At 37.6% G+C, this 11,501-nt stretch overlaps 1 pseudogene; it reads right to left on the reverse strand.

Annotated features, from left to right (window-relative positions):
- Window positions 1–10,132: 10,132 nt before the first annotated feature.
- On the reverse strand, window positions 10,133–10,629 carry LOC112310885 (ADP-ribosylation factor-like protein 1 pseudogene; annotated as a pseudogene).
- Between the last annotated feature and the right edge of the window lie 872 nt (window positions 10,630–11,501).

Below are 11,501 nucleotides of genomic sequence, written 5' to 3' on the forward strand. Positions count from 1 at the left end.
TGATTTGTTTATGATGGTCATTCTGACCTGTATGAAGTGGTGCCTCCTTGTGGCTTTAATTTGCATCTCTCTGATGGCTAGTGATGCTGAGCATCCTTTCATATGTCTCTGGGCCCTCTGTATGTCCTCCATGGAGAAGTGTCTGTTTAGGTCCTCTGCTCATTTTTTTTTTTTTGGATTGTTTGTCTTCCTAGAGTGGAGTCCTGTGAGTTCTTTATATATTTTGTAGATCAAACTCTTGTCCAAGGTATCATTTGCAAATATGTTTTCCCTTATGGTGGGTTTCCTTTTCATTTTGCTGATGTTTTCTTTAGCCATGCAGAAGCTTTTCATTTTTATGAATTCCCATTTGTTTATTCTTTCCTTTATGTCCCTTGCTCTAGGAGACATATTGGTGAAAATATTGCTGTGTGAAATATCTGAGATTTTCCTGCCTACATTCTCCTCTATGACTTTTATTGTGTTGTGACTTATATTTAATTCTTTTACCCATCTTGAATTTATTTTGGTGTATGGGGTAAGTAGGTGATTGAGTTTTATTTTTATGCATGTAGCTGTCCAGATCTCCCAAAACCATTTGTTGAAAAGGCTATTTTTACTCCATTTTATGTTCCTGCCCCCTTTCTTGAATATTAAAAATTGACCATAGAGACTTGGGTTTATTTCTGGGCTCTCTAATCTGTTCCATTGGTCTATGTGTCTGTTCTTATGCCAGTACCAGGCTGTTTTGATGACAGTGGCCTTATAATATAGTTTGATATCAGGTATTTTGATCCTTCCTCCTTTGTTCTTCTTTCTCAAAACTGCTGTGGCTATTCAGGGTCATTTAGGGTTCCGTATAAATTCTTAAAATATTTGTTCTATATCTGTGAAATATGTCATTGGTATTTTAGTAGAGATTGCATTGAATCTATAAATTGCTTTGGGTAGTATACACATTTTGATGATATTAATTCTTCCAATCCATGAACACGGTATATGCTTCCATTTGTTTGTGTCTTCCTTAATTTCTTTCTTCAGTGTTGTGTAGTTTTCTAAGTACAGGTCTTTTACCTCCTTGGTTAGTTTTATTCCTAGGCACTTCATTTTTCTTTTTGCTGTAGCAAATGGGATTTTTTTTCCTATTTCTATTTCTGACATTTCATTGTTAGTGTACAAAAGTGCCTTCCATTTCTGAATGTTGACTTTGTATCCTGCTGTTTTGCCAAATTCACTTATTGCTATACAGGACAAAGAAAGAACTTCTACCCTTTGTAACAGCATGGATGGATCTGGAGAGCATTATGCTAAGTGAAATAAGCCAGGTGGTGAAACACAGATACCATATGATCTCACCTATAAGTGGAACCTAATCAACAAAACAAGCAAGAAAAATATAACCAGAGACACTGAAATAAAGAACAAACTGACAGTGACCAGAGGGGAGGGAGGAGGGTGGTAACAGGGGAAAGAAGGGAAATGGTCGTCCAGGAACATGTATAAAGGACCCATGGACAAAGACAAAGGGGGAAAGGGTTGAGGGTGGGAGATGGGGGTGGGTGGGGTGGGGGAGAGTGGAGGGGGAATGGGGACAACTGTACTTGAACAATAATAGAAAAAGAACAAAATAAAATAAAATGAAATTTAGTTTCTCAATCCAGAGCTCAATAGCCACATACCCATCATTACAGAGAATGTTAGTGTCAATTCTTTTATATATAATATAGATAATAACATGAGAAATATATGTATCTTGCAAACATCTTAGGATTTCAAGAGTATTTATATTTTTCCCATTTGTAGAAGATTTGACTTGCAGAGAATAAAGGCTCTTCTAAACACTGACCACTTTTATCTTATTATACAACACTTCTATCAATCATTCTAATTAAAGCCAGGAAATATTAAATCCAAACGTTTCTACTTCATGCAATTTTGAAAATACGTTTCCTAATTTCATTGACCAGCTATTCACCAAACTAATGACAAGGCTAACGAGTGCAAAGTGATGATTATTATATATAATTTTAGTGATTGCTCCCACTATTATCATTATTTTCTACTTCGTTTTAAGTCCACTTAAAAATGGAGTAAAGCTCTCGGCCCTAGCACCATCTTCTTAGAAACCTCTGTGCCATGAGAGCCAAGTGGAGGAAGAAGTGCGTGGGCTGAAGCGCAAAATAAGAAAGATGAGGCAGAGGTCCAAGTAAACTGCCAGCTTGTGCACCCGTGGAAACCACAGGAACACAAATAAGGGAAGCCAGAGGCCAGGGACACTGGTACAAATTGTCCGACTGCATGCCCGCCATCGAGAACTTGTCGATGGATGTAGAACATACGTTGCCATCTGATCGCCATGACCACCTTTTGAGAGACCCATGCGGCTCTTACAACAGTCCCTTTCAGTCCTTTTCCCTGGACCTGTGACATTCTGGACTGGTTTTGTTATCATTTGTGGCTGAATGTGTACAATACATCATCTCTTCTTAGCTGAAAAAAAAATGGAGTAAAGATGATATGCCAGTCAAGATTCTCCAGAGAAACTAAAGTAATAAGAATATACATAAATACACAATTGGTTTCTAAGAAACTGGCTCAGTTGTTGGTGGGAGCTGGCAAGTCTGAAGGCTGTCAGGCCAGCCAGCAGACTGGAAGCTCAGGCATGAGTTCATTCTGCTGTCTTGAGGTAGAATTTCTTCTTTTCTAGGAAACCTCAGTTTTTGTTCTTAAGATGTTATACTGATTGGATGAGGCCCACCCATATTATCAAAGGCAATCTCCTTTACTGAAAGTCAACTGATCGTTAAGTGTTAATTAACCATATGGAAAAAAATACGTACAAAGCAACACCTAGACCGATGAGTGATTGCCTAACCGGCCCTGGCCAAATTGACCCAGAGTAACCCTCACATCTGGTAATGAGGTCATCTGAATTCTCTAAAACAGGAGTGGGCTGGGAAGGAAGTCTCTTTTCATGGCCAAATATGTCCAAGTCACTGTAGGAATTTCTATCTACCACTTTAAGTGAGCTCGAAAGACTAAACAACCCCTGTTATGATTGTGATCTAGAAAAGAGGCTCTTTAAGAATGTGATTAAATGGATACATTGTAAAAATATCCCTTCTTTGCAACTTTGGTGAATTGTCTGCATTTTTCTGCCTTTTTACTGAGGACTTTTTCCAGAAAGGTGACGAGTTTTTATTTATTTCCTTTGTCAAAACTCATTGAAAATAACCCTACACACCTTTGTCCTGCCCTCTGTCCTGCCAACCTGATATTTTATTCCTACAATCACAGACATTTCTTTCAGCCTCTTTCCTTTTTCTCCTTGTTCTAACCTCAGTTTATTTCAAGAACTTAAATACAGATCTACTTTATGAATAAACTTTTAAATACTGGGTTCTAAACACTGCGTGTTGTATTAAAGGCTATCATTTTGGACATTTGAAAGTACTTCAAATTAAGATAAAATCATGAGGAAATATTATAAGAATTCATGCTGTGTGTTTAAACTCTGTGTTTAAGCGCATACATTCTGTATGTCTTATTGACATTTTTTAATATTTATTTTTGGTTTTAAAATGAAGCTGAACATTCTTGCACATTTTAACCTCAAAACAAATGCACATGCTTCGTGTGTATATGCCTTTGAACTCAAATGTGAGGATCTTAAAGAATGTACTTTTTGATAAGATCCTGTAGCAACGTGGAAAATCATACACCCACAGGATTCTAGGTTATGAGCTTTGATCAATCCAAGTAAGAACATTGAAATTTGCAACTTGGAGCAGCCATGGCATGATCGTATAAAAGATGGAGAGTGAATATGCAGTTTGAAACTGTTTATTACAAGGGGATAATGTGTGTTCATTTAAAACATATTTGTGAAGGGGTGTACCAGGTGCTAGAGATACAGTGATGAATGCCATCCGGTCCTGCCTTCAAGGAGTTTATACTGATCTGTCAATATGACTGGGTAACAGGGTACCCAGACACTGGGTCAAACATTATTCTGGGTGTGCCTGTGAGGGTGCTTATGGTTGAGATTCGCATCTGAATTGGTAGACTGTATAAAACATATTGCCTTCCCTTATGTGGATGGACCCCACAAATCATTCGAAGTATTAAATAGACCAAAAAAGCTGACCCTCCCATGAGTAAGAGGAAATTGAGTAAGTCCTTTCTGACTTCCTTGAGCTGGTATATTGCTTTTTTTCCCTACCTTTGGACATGGTCTGGAACTACTATACTACTTCTATGTACTGCATTATTATATGATACACACACACACACATACATAAATATATTCTTTTGGTTGTTTCTCTGGAGAACCCTGACTACCAAGAGAGTTTCCATATATCCTTCACCCCCTTTAATTTTCCCATAAAGTTGTTATCTTCGCTATTATGATGCATTTGCTGAAACAAAAATGCTACATTAGTATTAATTTGAGGAAAGAGTAAAGATATGAGATATATAAAATGGAGTCATTTTAACCAGGCTGCTAAAATTATTAACATTTTGAAAGTTGAGGCATGAGGAAAGACTCTATTCTTATTCTAACTAGCCTGGGAATTTAAATGTTTTTTTTTTAATTTTCCAGTCCTGCGTCGATGCCTGGATGCATATACATCTGGACATCCAGGTAATCCTCTAATTATCCCCTGAAGGACTTACGTCCACATCCGCCTGACACCCATCATCCAGACCACCGAGATGGACCAGGCCTCCTGGCACCCGTCTTCCGGACCACCTGGCATCCGTCATCCTGACTGCCTGACATCTGACTGGCAACTGTCCTGGACCAACCGTAGAGCTAAGGATGCAGAATGAGTAATTATCAAGAATGTGATTTTTACTATAAAAATTTTAACTTTTCTTCCTTCTTTGCAACACTTGTGTCTTTTTGCCTAGTTGTGTTTCCAGTTTACAAACTCTAAAACCCTTGAATAAATCACTATCATTTGTTTCTAGAAAAGCCTCCAGATTCTTTTTGAGTTTGTTTGGTAAATTGAACTACAGACTTTACCAGTTTTTCCTCTGTGTACTTTTCCTGTTCCAAGATCCTTTTTTTCTGTTCCAGGATCCCATCCAGGATACCACATTGTACGTAGTTTCCATGTCTCCTTAGTCTTCCCTGGTTTTTGACAGTTTATCAGAGTTTGACCGTTTTGAGGGGAACTGGTTATATATTTTATAGAATTCATCCTTATATGGGTTTTCTGATGTTTTCTTTTCTCAAGATTAGGCTACAATTATTAATTTTGGGGAAGAATACTACAGAGGTGAAGTGCCCTTTTCACGACATCACATGAAGAGGTACATGATATGTGACATCAATGGTGATATTAACATAGACTTCTTTTTTAAGGTAGTGTTCCCCATGTTGCTCGATTATAAAGTTAGTATTTGCAATTCACCATATTTTATTTCTGTGAAACAAGTTGATATGTCTGGTTCATACTAGGAGACATAAAGAAAGGTAATCACCTCCTAGACGTCAAAGTACCCACATGCATTATTTGAAATTCTGAAAATTATATGTTTAAGATAACCTTATTACTCAGTAGAGGAGATTTCATCAAAAGAATGAATACATGATACTCAGCTGTAAAGATTCCAAGGACAGAGCTTGCGGTTCATCTTTGCTTATGCATCATGCCGTATTCATGGACACACTTCTGGGGTCTATGGATAGTAAGTCATAAAAGGCCATTTTTTTTCACGAGGAACTCTTTCATGCCCCACAGACTGGTGGCAGCTAGGAGAGAGAAACACAGACTGAAATTTAACTTCTGTTTCTTTGTACTTCAATTTCTGGTAATATTGTCACTTTGCTTCCAATATTAACTTAAAGTGTGGATCTCCCATCCTTGCAACAGGAATAAAAAAAAAATCTTATAAATGCTGAACACATTGTGCAGGTTATTAAAAGTGTTAAGCTCTAGCTATTTAAAAAATATGATGTTGTCTTTGAAACAAATATTTCTCCTTGTTATCCTCCATGGGTTTTGTTTCTTTACAGGTTTCACTCCAACTCCTTGCCCCATCCTTATCATATGAGCGCACCCTATTATTCTCTATGCTGTGTTAAACAACTGAAGTTTTCTCCTAAAGTATATCAGTATGTGCATTTGAACTTTGTCATTCAGTCACCAATTCAAAATCACAGTTTGTCTTCTAAACCTGCCTTTCAAAAAATTAGCCATATCTCTAAACACTGTTCACTGAATAATAAAGGTGAAAAAATTATAATTCCTACTTTAATTCTAATATTATATTGTTCTGTAGTTTACAGAGGGGTTTTCTTTATTTTTATTGTTGACACTATTATGGATGTCCCATCCCCCCCACACTCACCTCCTCCCCACCCTCACCCCCCTTCCCACTGGCCGTCATCACATAGTTGTCTGTGTCTATGGATGCTGTAAAGATGTCCTGTGGCTAATCCCTTCACCTTCTTTCATCCAGTCCCCCTCCCCTCTCCCCTCTGACAGCTGTCAGTCTGTTCCATGTATCCATGCTCCTGTTTCTATTTTGTGTATCAGTTTTCACATATGTTCTCTTATGTGATCAGGCGATCTACCCCCAGAATCTCAGGAGGAAGGCATGGATTGAAAATCATAATTTTCAAACAAAACAAAAAAACCCACTAAGACTCATAGAAGCTAATGGCTTGCTCGTGCTGCTTGTGAAACATAGGGGTATATATAATACATGTGCTCTGCACATGTTTGAATTAGATTAGATGAGTTAGGCTGTGTACCAGCATCCCAAGAGCTGAACACATCAAAAGTTCATTTCTCATTCACACTAAGTTCACTCTGAGTCTGGGAGAGCCCCCGGGGCATCTGACCTCTATTTTGTCCTTCAATATTCCAGGCTTCTTTTGTCTTTCTTCCTCACCCCAGTATGATAAACACGATCTTTCGCAATTGCTATGGCAAGGAAAGAGAACATGAACAATCTCATACCAGCCCTTAAATACTTCTACACAGAAATGGCACAGGCCACCTCTCCTCTCACTTTACTGGATAAAGCAAGCCATGTGACTTTATCTACATCAAGAAGACATTTAAGAAAAAGGAGGGAATCAGAGATCTTGGGGAACATTTGTATGTCCACCACAGTTTACTTATCTGATTCTCTTCCAAAAGAGCGTACAGCCTCAACTCAGAATGTTCATGAGTACCATCAATAATGACCCACCATCTAACGAAGTGTCCTCCTGGACTTACAGGCTAAACAATTTTATGACTCTAAGTCATGTTTCAATCTACCTTAGCAAAAAGACTCTCAAAGAGGCATTATTACCTAGTAGTCAAGAGCAGGAAGTCTGAAGTGAGAACAACTTTGGTTTAAACCCAACTCTACTACTGAGTATCTTTGAGACCTGGGGCAGGATATTTAACAACTTCAAGTAAAAAGGAGGTAAAAATAGTATCTGTCTCACAGATTTCCTTTGAGCATTAAGAAAGTTGATGCATAAAAGCATGGAGCTTGGCATATAGTAAACCCTCAATCAATTTGTGCAACCGTAGCCCACTGTAATTATAATGAACATAGACTCCGGATTTCTAAAGACAGTCCCAGAGTTGTCTTATCTTCCCTTACCTTATATGTATGGATTTTGGTGCAAAAACATTGCTACAAATGTACTGTACGAGATAAATTTGAAAAATTAGAGAAAAACATTATGCCTGAAAAGTTTTCATAGGAATAATACGGTAGGTTCATATTTGGGGAAGAGTGGCAAGAATATAATACCTGTTTTAATTTGATTCTATTTAATGAGGTCATTTGTCAGTAAGAATAAAAAATTCAGTGTTCTAATGTGAATGATTCTTCATGATTCCATGTTGTTCACTATATTATTCTGAGGTCTCATAGATACATGATGATTAATTGTGTAGTGTTTAGAGCCATGAGCTACTAGGACGCGCATTAGTGTCACACATTAGAAAGCTAGGAACACAATTAAACATATGACCCTTTTCAACCAGGTACAGATATCACTGCAGGCCATGTAAATTTATTTTTATCACTGTAAGCACTAGCATAACAGAAATACTATAATTTCTTTACTATTATTTCTGAAAGGTCTAACGCTATGTGAACTCTCACTATTGTCAAGTAATGTGCTTGCAAACACTAGCTTTCCCCAATGTTAGTAGAATCCCACGAAACTGAACACTTCTTATTTACTTGCTTTATATAAATAACATTCTTAGCTTATAACAGTATCAGATAAGAAACCATTGAGATAAACTCTTAATCAATATCAGGCTCATCTAACTGTTGATCAAAAAAGAATTTCTGAATTTTTGGAATCTAGCCATCCACAATAGTAACAATTTTTGGTTTTGTGTGTGTACCTGTGTGAAGCATGAAGTTATCCTTAAAATTATACTGAAATAATCTGCTAACCTCTTTTGCATAAATCAGCAAACATACAAATGGAAGTACACTGCTGAACTAATGTGAAGTCACAAAATTATGACTTTATCTCCATCTCTATGCTGGTTGATAAACACTGAAATAATGTTCTTTACACAAAGAAATATCTTTTCTAATACTTTCCTAATGCCAATATCATTTCTTTATAAAATGGTATATTTATTATGACTGTCATTGATTAAAATTTGGCCTATCTTCCCACTTTTCGAAGTATAATTAAACCTTTGAAGTATGACTGAGATGACAAATGACAAACTTTGCCCTCCTTTTCAGAAAGAAGCTAAATTTCTTTTTCTTTACAATGCTTTTTAAAGCACAGCCTTTTAATTTCCATCAAAGTGAATTTTTTCTTTAATGTGTTGTGAATTCATCAAATATAACCATTAAGGATTGTTTTACTACCTCTACCAGTGTGGACAAACAAATTTACAGACATTATTTTCAATGTGCAGAGTTCATCTGTGTTGCAGAGTTCACATTTTCAGGAACTTACAGTGTAGTTCACGGGACAAGCTTCTGACCCTGAAGTCTCATTTTGAGCCCTGCTCCCAGCTAAGTAGCATTTGGGCAACCCAATCTATCAACCCAAGATTCCGCATGTCTATAAACAGTGTGTTACAACCTGCCCTGCCTACATCACAAGGTGCTTGTACAAACCGATAGGGCCAATATACATAAAATCTTTTCAACAACTATAAAGTACTATAAAATGACAACTACAGATGAGTCAGTGAAGTTAACCACCAAAATAATTATTTCAACTTCACGCCTATAACCAAAAGCTTTTAAATGACATAGCTTTTTTAAAGTGGTCCACTGTTGTTAATATAACAAGAATGGTTTGCACATCTATGTAACGTGGCAGCCAAGGAGAGTGGACTGGAATGCGCACGTGTGAACAACGAGGCCTTCAATGTACTAGTCAGTGGGGGTGGTAGATGCCATTGAGCGAGCATGTGTACTCTGTGGCCATTGCATTCAAAATGACTGCGTGAGTAGAGAAACAAATCTGTATCAGATTCTGTTTTAAGCTTGAACATTCTTCCATGGAAACTATTGGGATGATTCAGAAGACCGCAGCTATGGGCAACTGGGCACTGGCAGCTTCAGCTTCATCACTTATACATCATGTCTTGTGTAGAGTGTTTTGGTGAAACATCAAATCACCCAGGTGACTCAGCACCCCTACAGCCCAGATTTGGCACCCTGCAACTTCTGGCTTTTCTCAAAACTAAAATCACCTTTGAGAGGGAAGAGATTTCAGACCATCAGTGAGATTCAGGAAAACACAATAGGGCAGTTGATGGCGACTGGGAGAACTGTGTGAGGTCCCAAGGTGCCTACTTTGAAGGGGACTGATGTGTCATTGTCCTATGTACAATGTTTCCTGTATCTTATATCTTCAATAAATATCTCTATTTTTCATATCACAAGGCTAGATACTTTCTGAACAGACCTTGTATACCTTCACGCAAGAAAGCAAGGAAGGACTACTTTACATTACACAGACCAGACATTTACGATGAGTTACCCTTCTAACCAAAGACTTATTTTTTATATTTACTACAAATATTATAGTTGGTTCAGTATATGTCAACAATCATACACAGTTCTAACATTTAGTAGTGTGAAGCACATATGTTTCTGTAGGAATAAGTGATGTGGTCTTCATTTCAGAGGAGCAGAAACGATTGAATTACTGTCTGCTCTTTAATGTCTCAACTAACCATTCCATTGCCTCATCAAGGCCAGTGCCTTTGGTTGCTGAACTTTTGATATTTGCTATTTTCGGTCCTTCAAGGCAGGTAACCCAAGTGAATTTGCCATCTCTATGGGAGTCATGGCTTTTTCCATGTCCTGCTTATCTGCAAACACCACCAAAATGGCTTTCTTTTCTCAGTTCTTTTTCCTCCAACTTGGCAAACAACTCTGATTTGGGAATGCCAATTCATTTTGGTCACAACTGTCTACTCCATAAATGACTGCATCTGTGTTTGAATAATAACATCGCCAGTACGGCCTGCTAATGGTTTCCCCTCCTAAATCCCAGATTTGGAATTTAAGGTTCTTATATGGTACTGTAACAATATTGAATCCAATAGTAGGAATAGTAGTATTGACTTCAGCAACCTGTAATCTGTACAAAATTGTACTTTTTCCTGCTCCATTTAAGTCCAAAATTAAAATCCTCATTTCCCGGATTCCAGGCAGACTAGAAAATGTACTTAAGAAAAAGTCACCCTTGATGAACTTCTTCATCCATCATTAGAGACAGGCCCTGGCCTTAGCAGTGACTCCTGCTCGAACCCTGGTGCCACCACCTGAGAACCCCGGTGCTGCCAACTCCTCTTGCCTTGGCCTCCGGCTCTGGCTTGGAGGTGTTTTCCTTGGAACTGGTCAGCTAGCTGAAGCTAATTTTCTTTTAAAATCCACTTTCCTACAGTCATCCGCACGTTTCCCAGGTTGTCTCCGTAAAGTCAGGTTTCCTTGTTAATTTACACTAAGCGGATTTTGTGCCCTACATGAGGGGAATGACATCCACCTAAATTGCTAAAGTACCACCAGATATGCATTCTAACTGGATACTTTTATACAAGATATTTTGGACCCTCACATTTTCCAAGGTCAATATTAAACTACTTTCTATTAAGATCTCCTCATGTAAAAGAAAAAAAAACTTGTTTGTAATTAGAAAACTGAGATATTTTTAAGTATAAGAATAATAATATGGAGTGAATAACTCGTGTCTTATGGGAGATTGTTCTTCTGAACATGTATTGGGAAATACTGATGTAGACAGTATGTGGCTCAAGGGCAGTAACCTTGATCTATTTTTTTTATGCAATTTCCCCAGTAACTAGCTTAGTGCTAGTAAGTATCTAATAAATGTTGGATGGATGGATGGAAGAGTGAATGAATTAACAAATGAATAAAATGACTTCTGATCAAGACTTGAAATAGGTCACAGACTTCACTTTATGAGGTCAAAATTTCTATGCCCCAAGAAAAATTCTTTTTGTACTCTATTAAATGGCCTTTTAAGATTTGAACTTGACATTATCATC

Source organism: Desmodus rotundus, chromosome X, assembly GCF_022682495.2.
Source record: "Desmodus rotundus isolate HL8 chromosome X, HLdesRot8A.1, whole genome shotgun sequence".
Classification (NCBI taxonomy): Eukaryota; Metazoa; Chordata; class Mammalia; order Chiroptera; family Phyllostomidae; genus Desmodus; species Desmodus rotundus.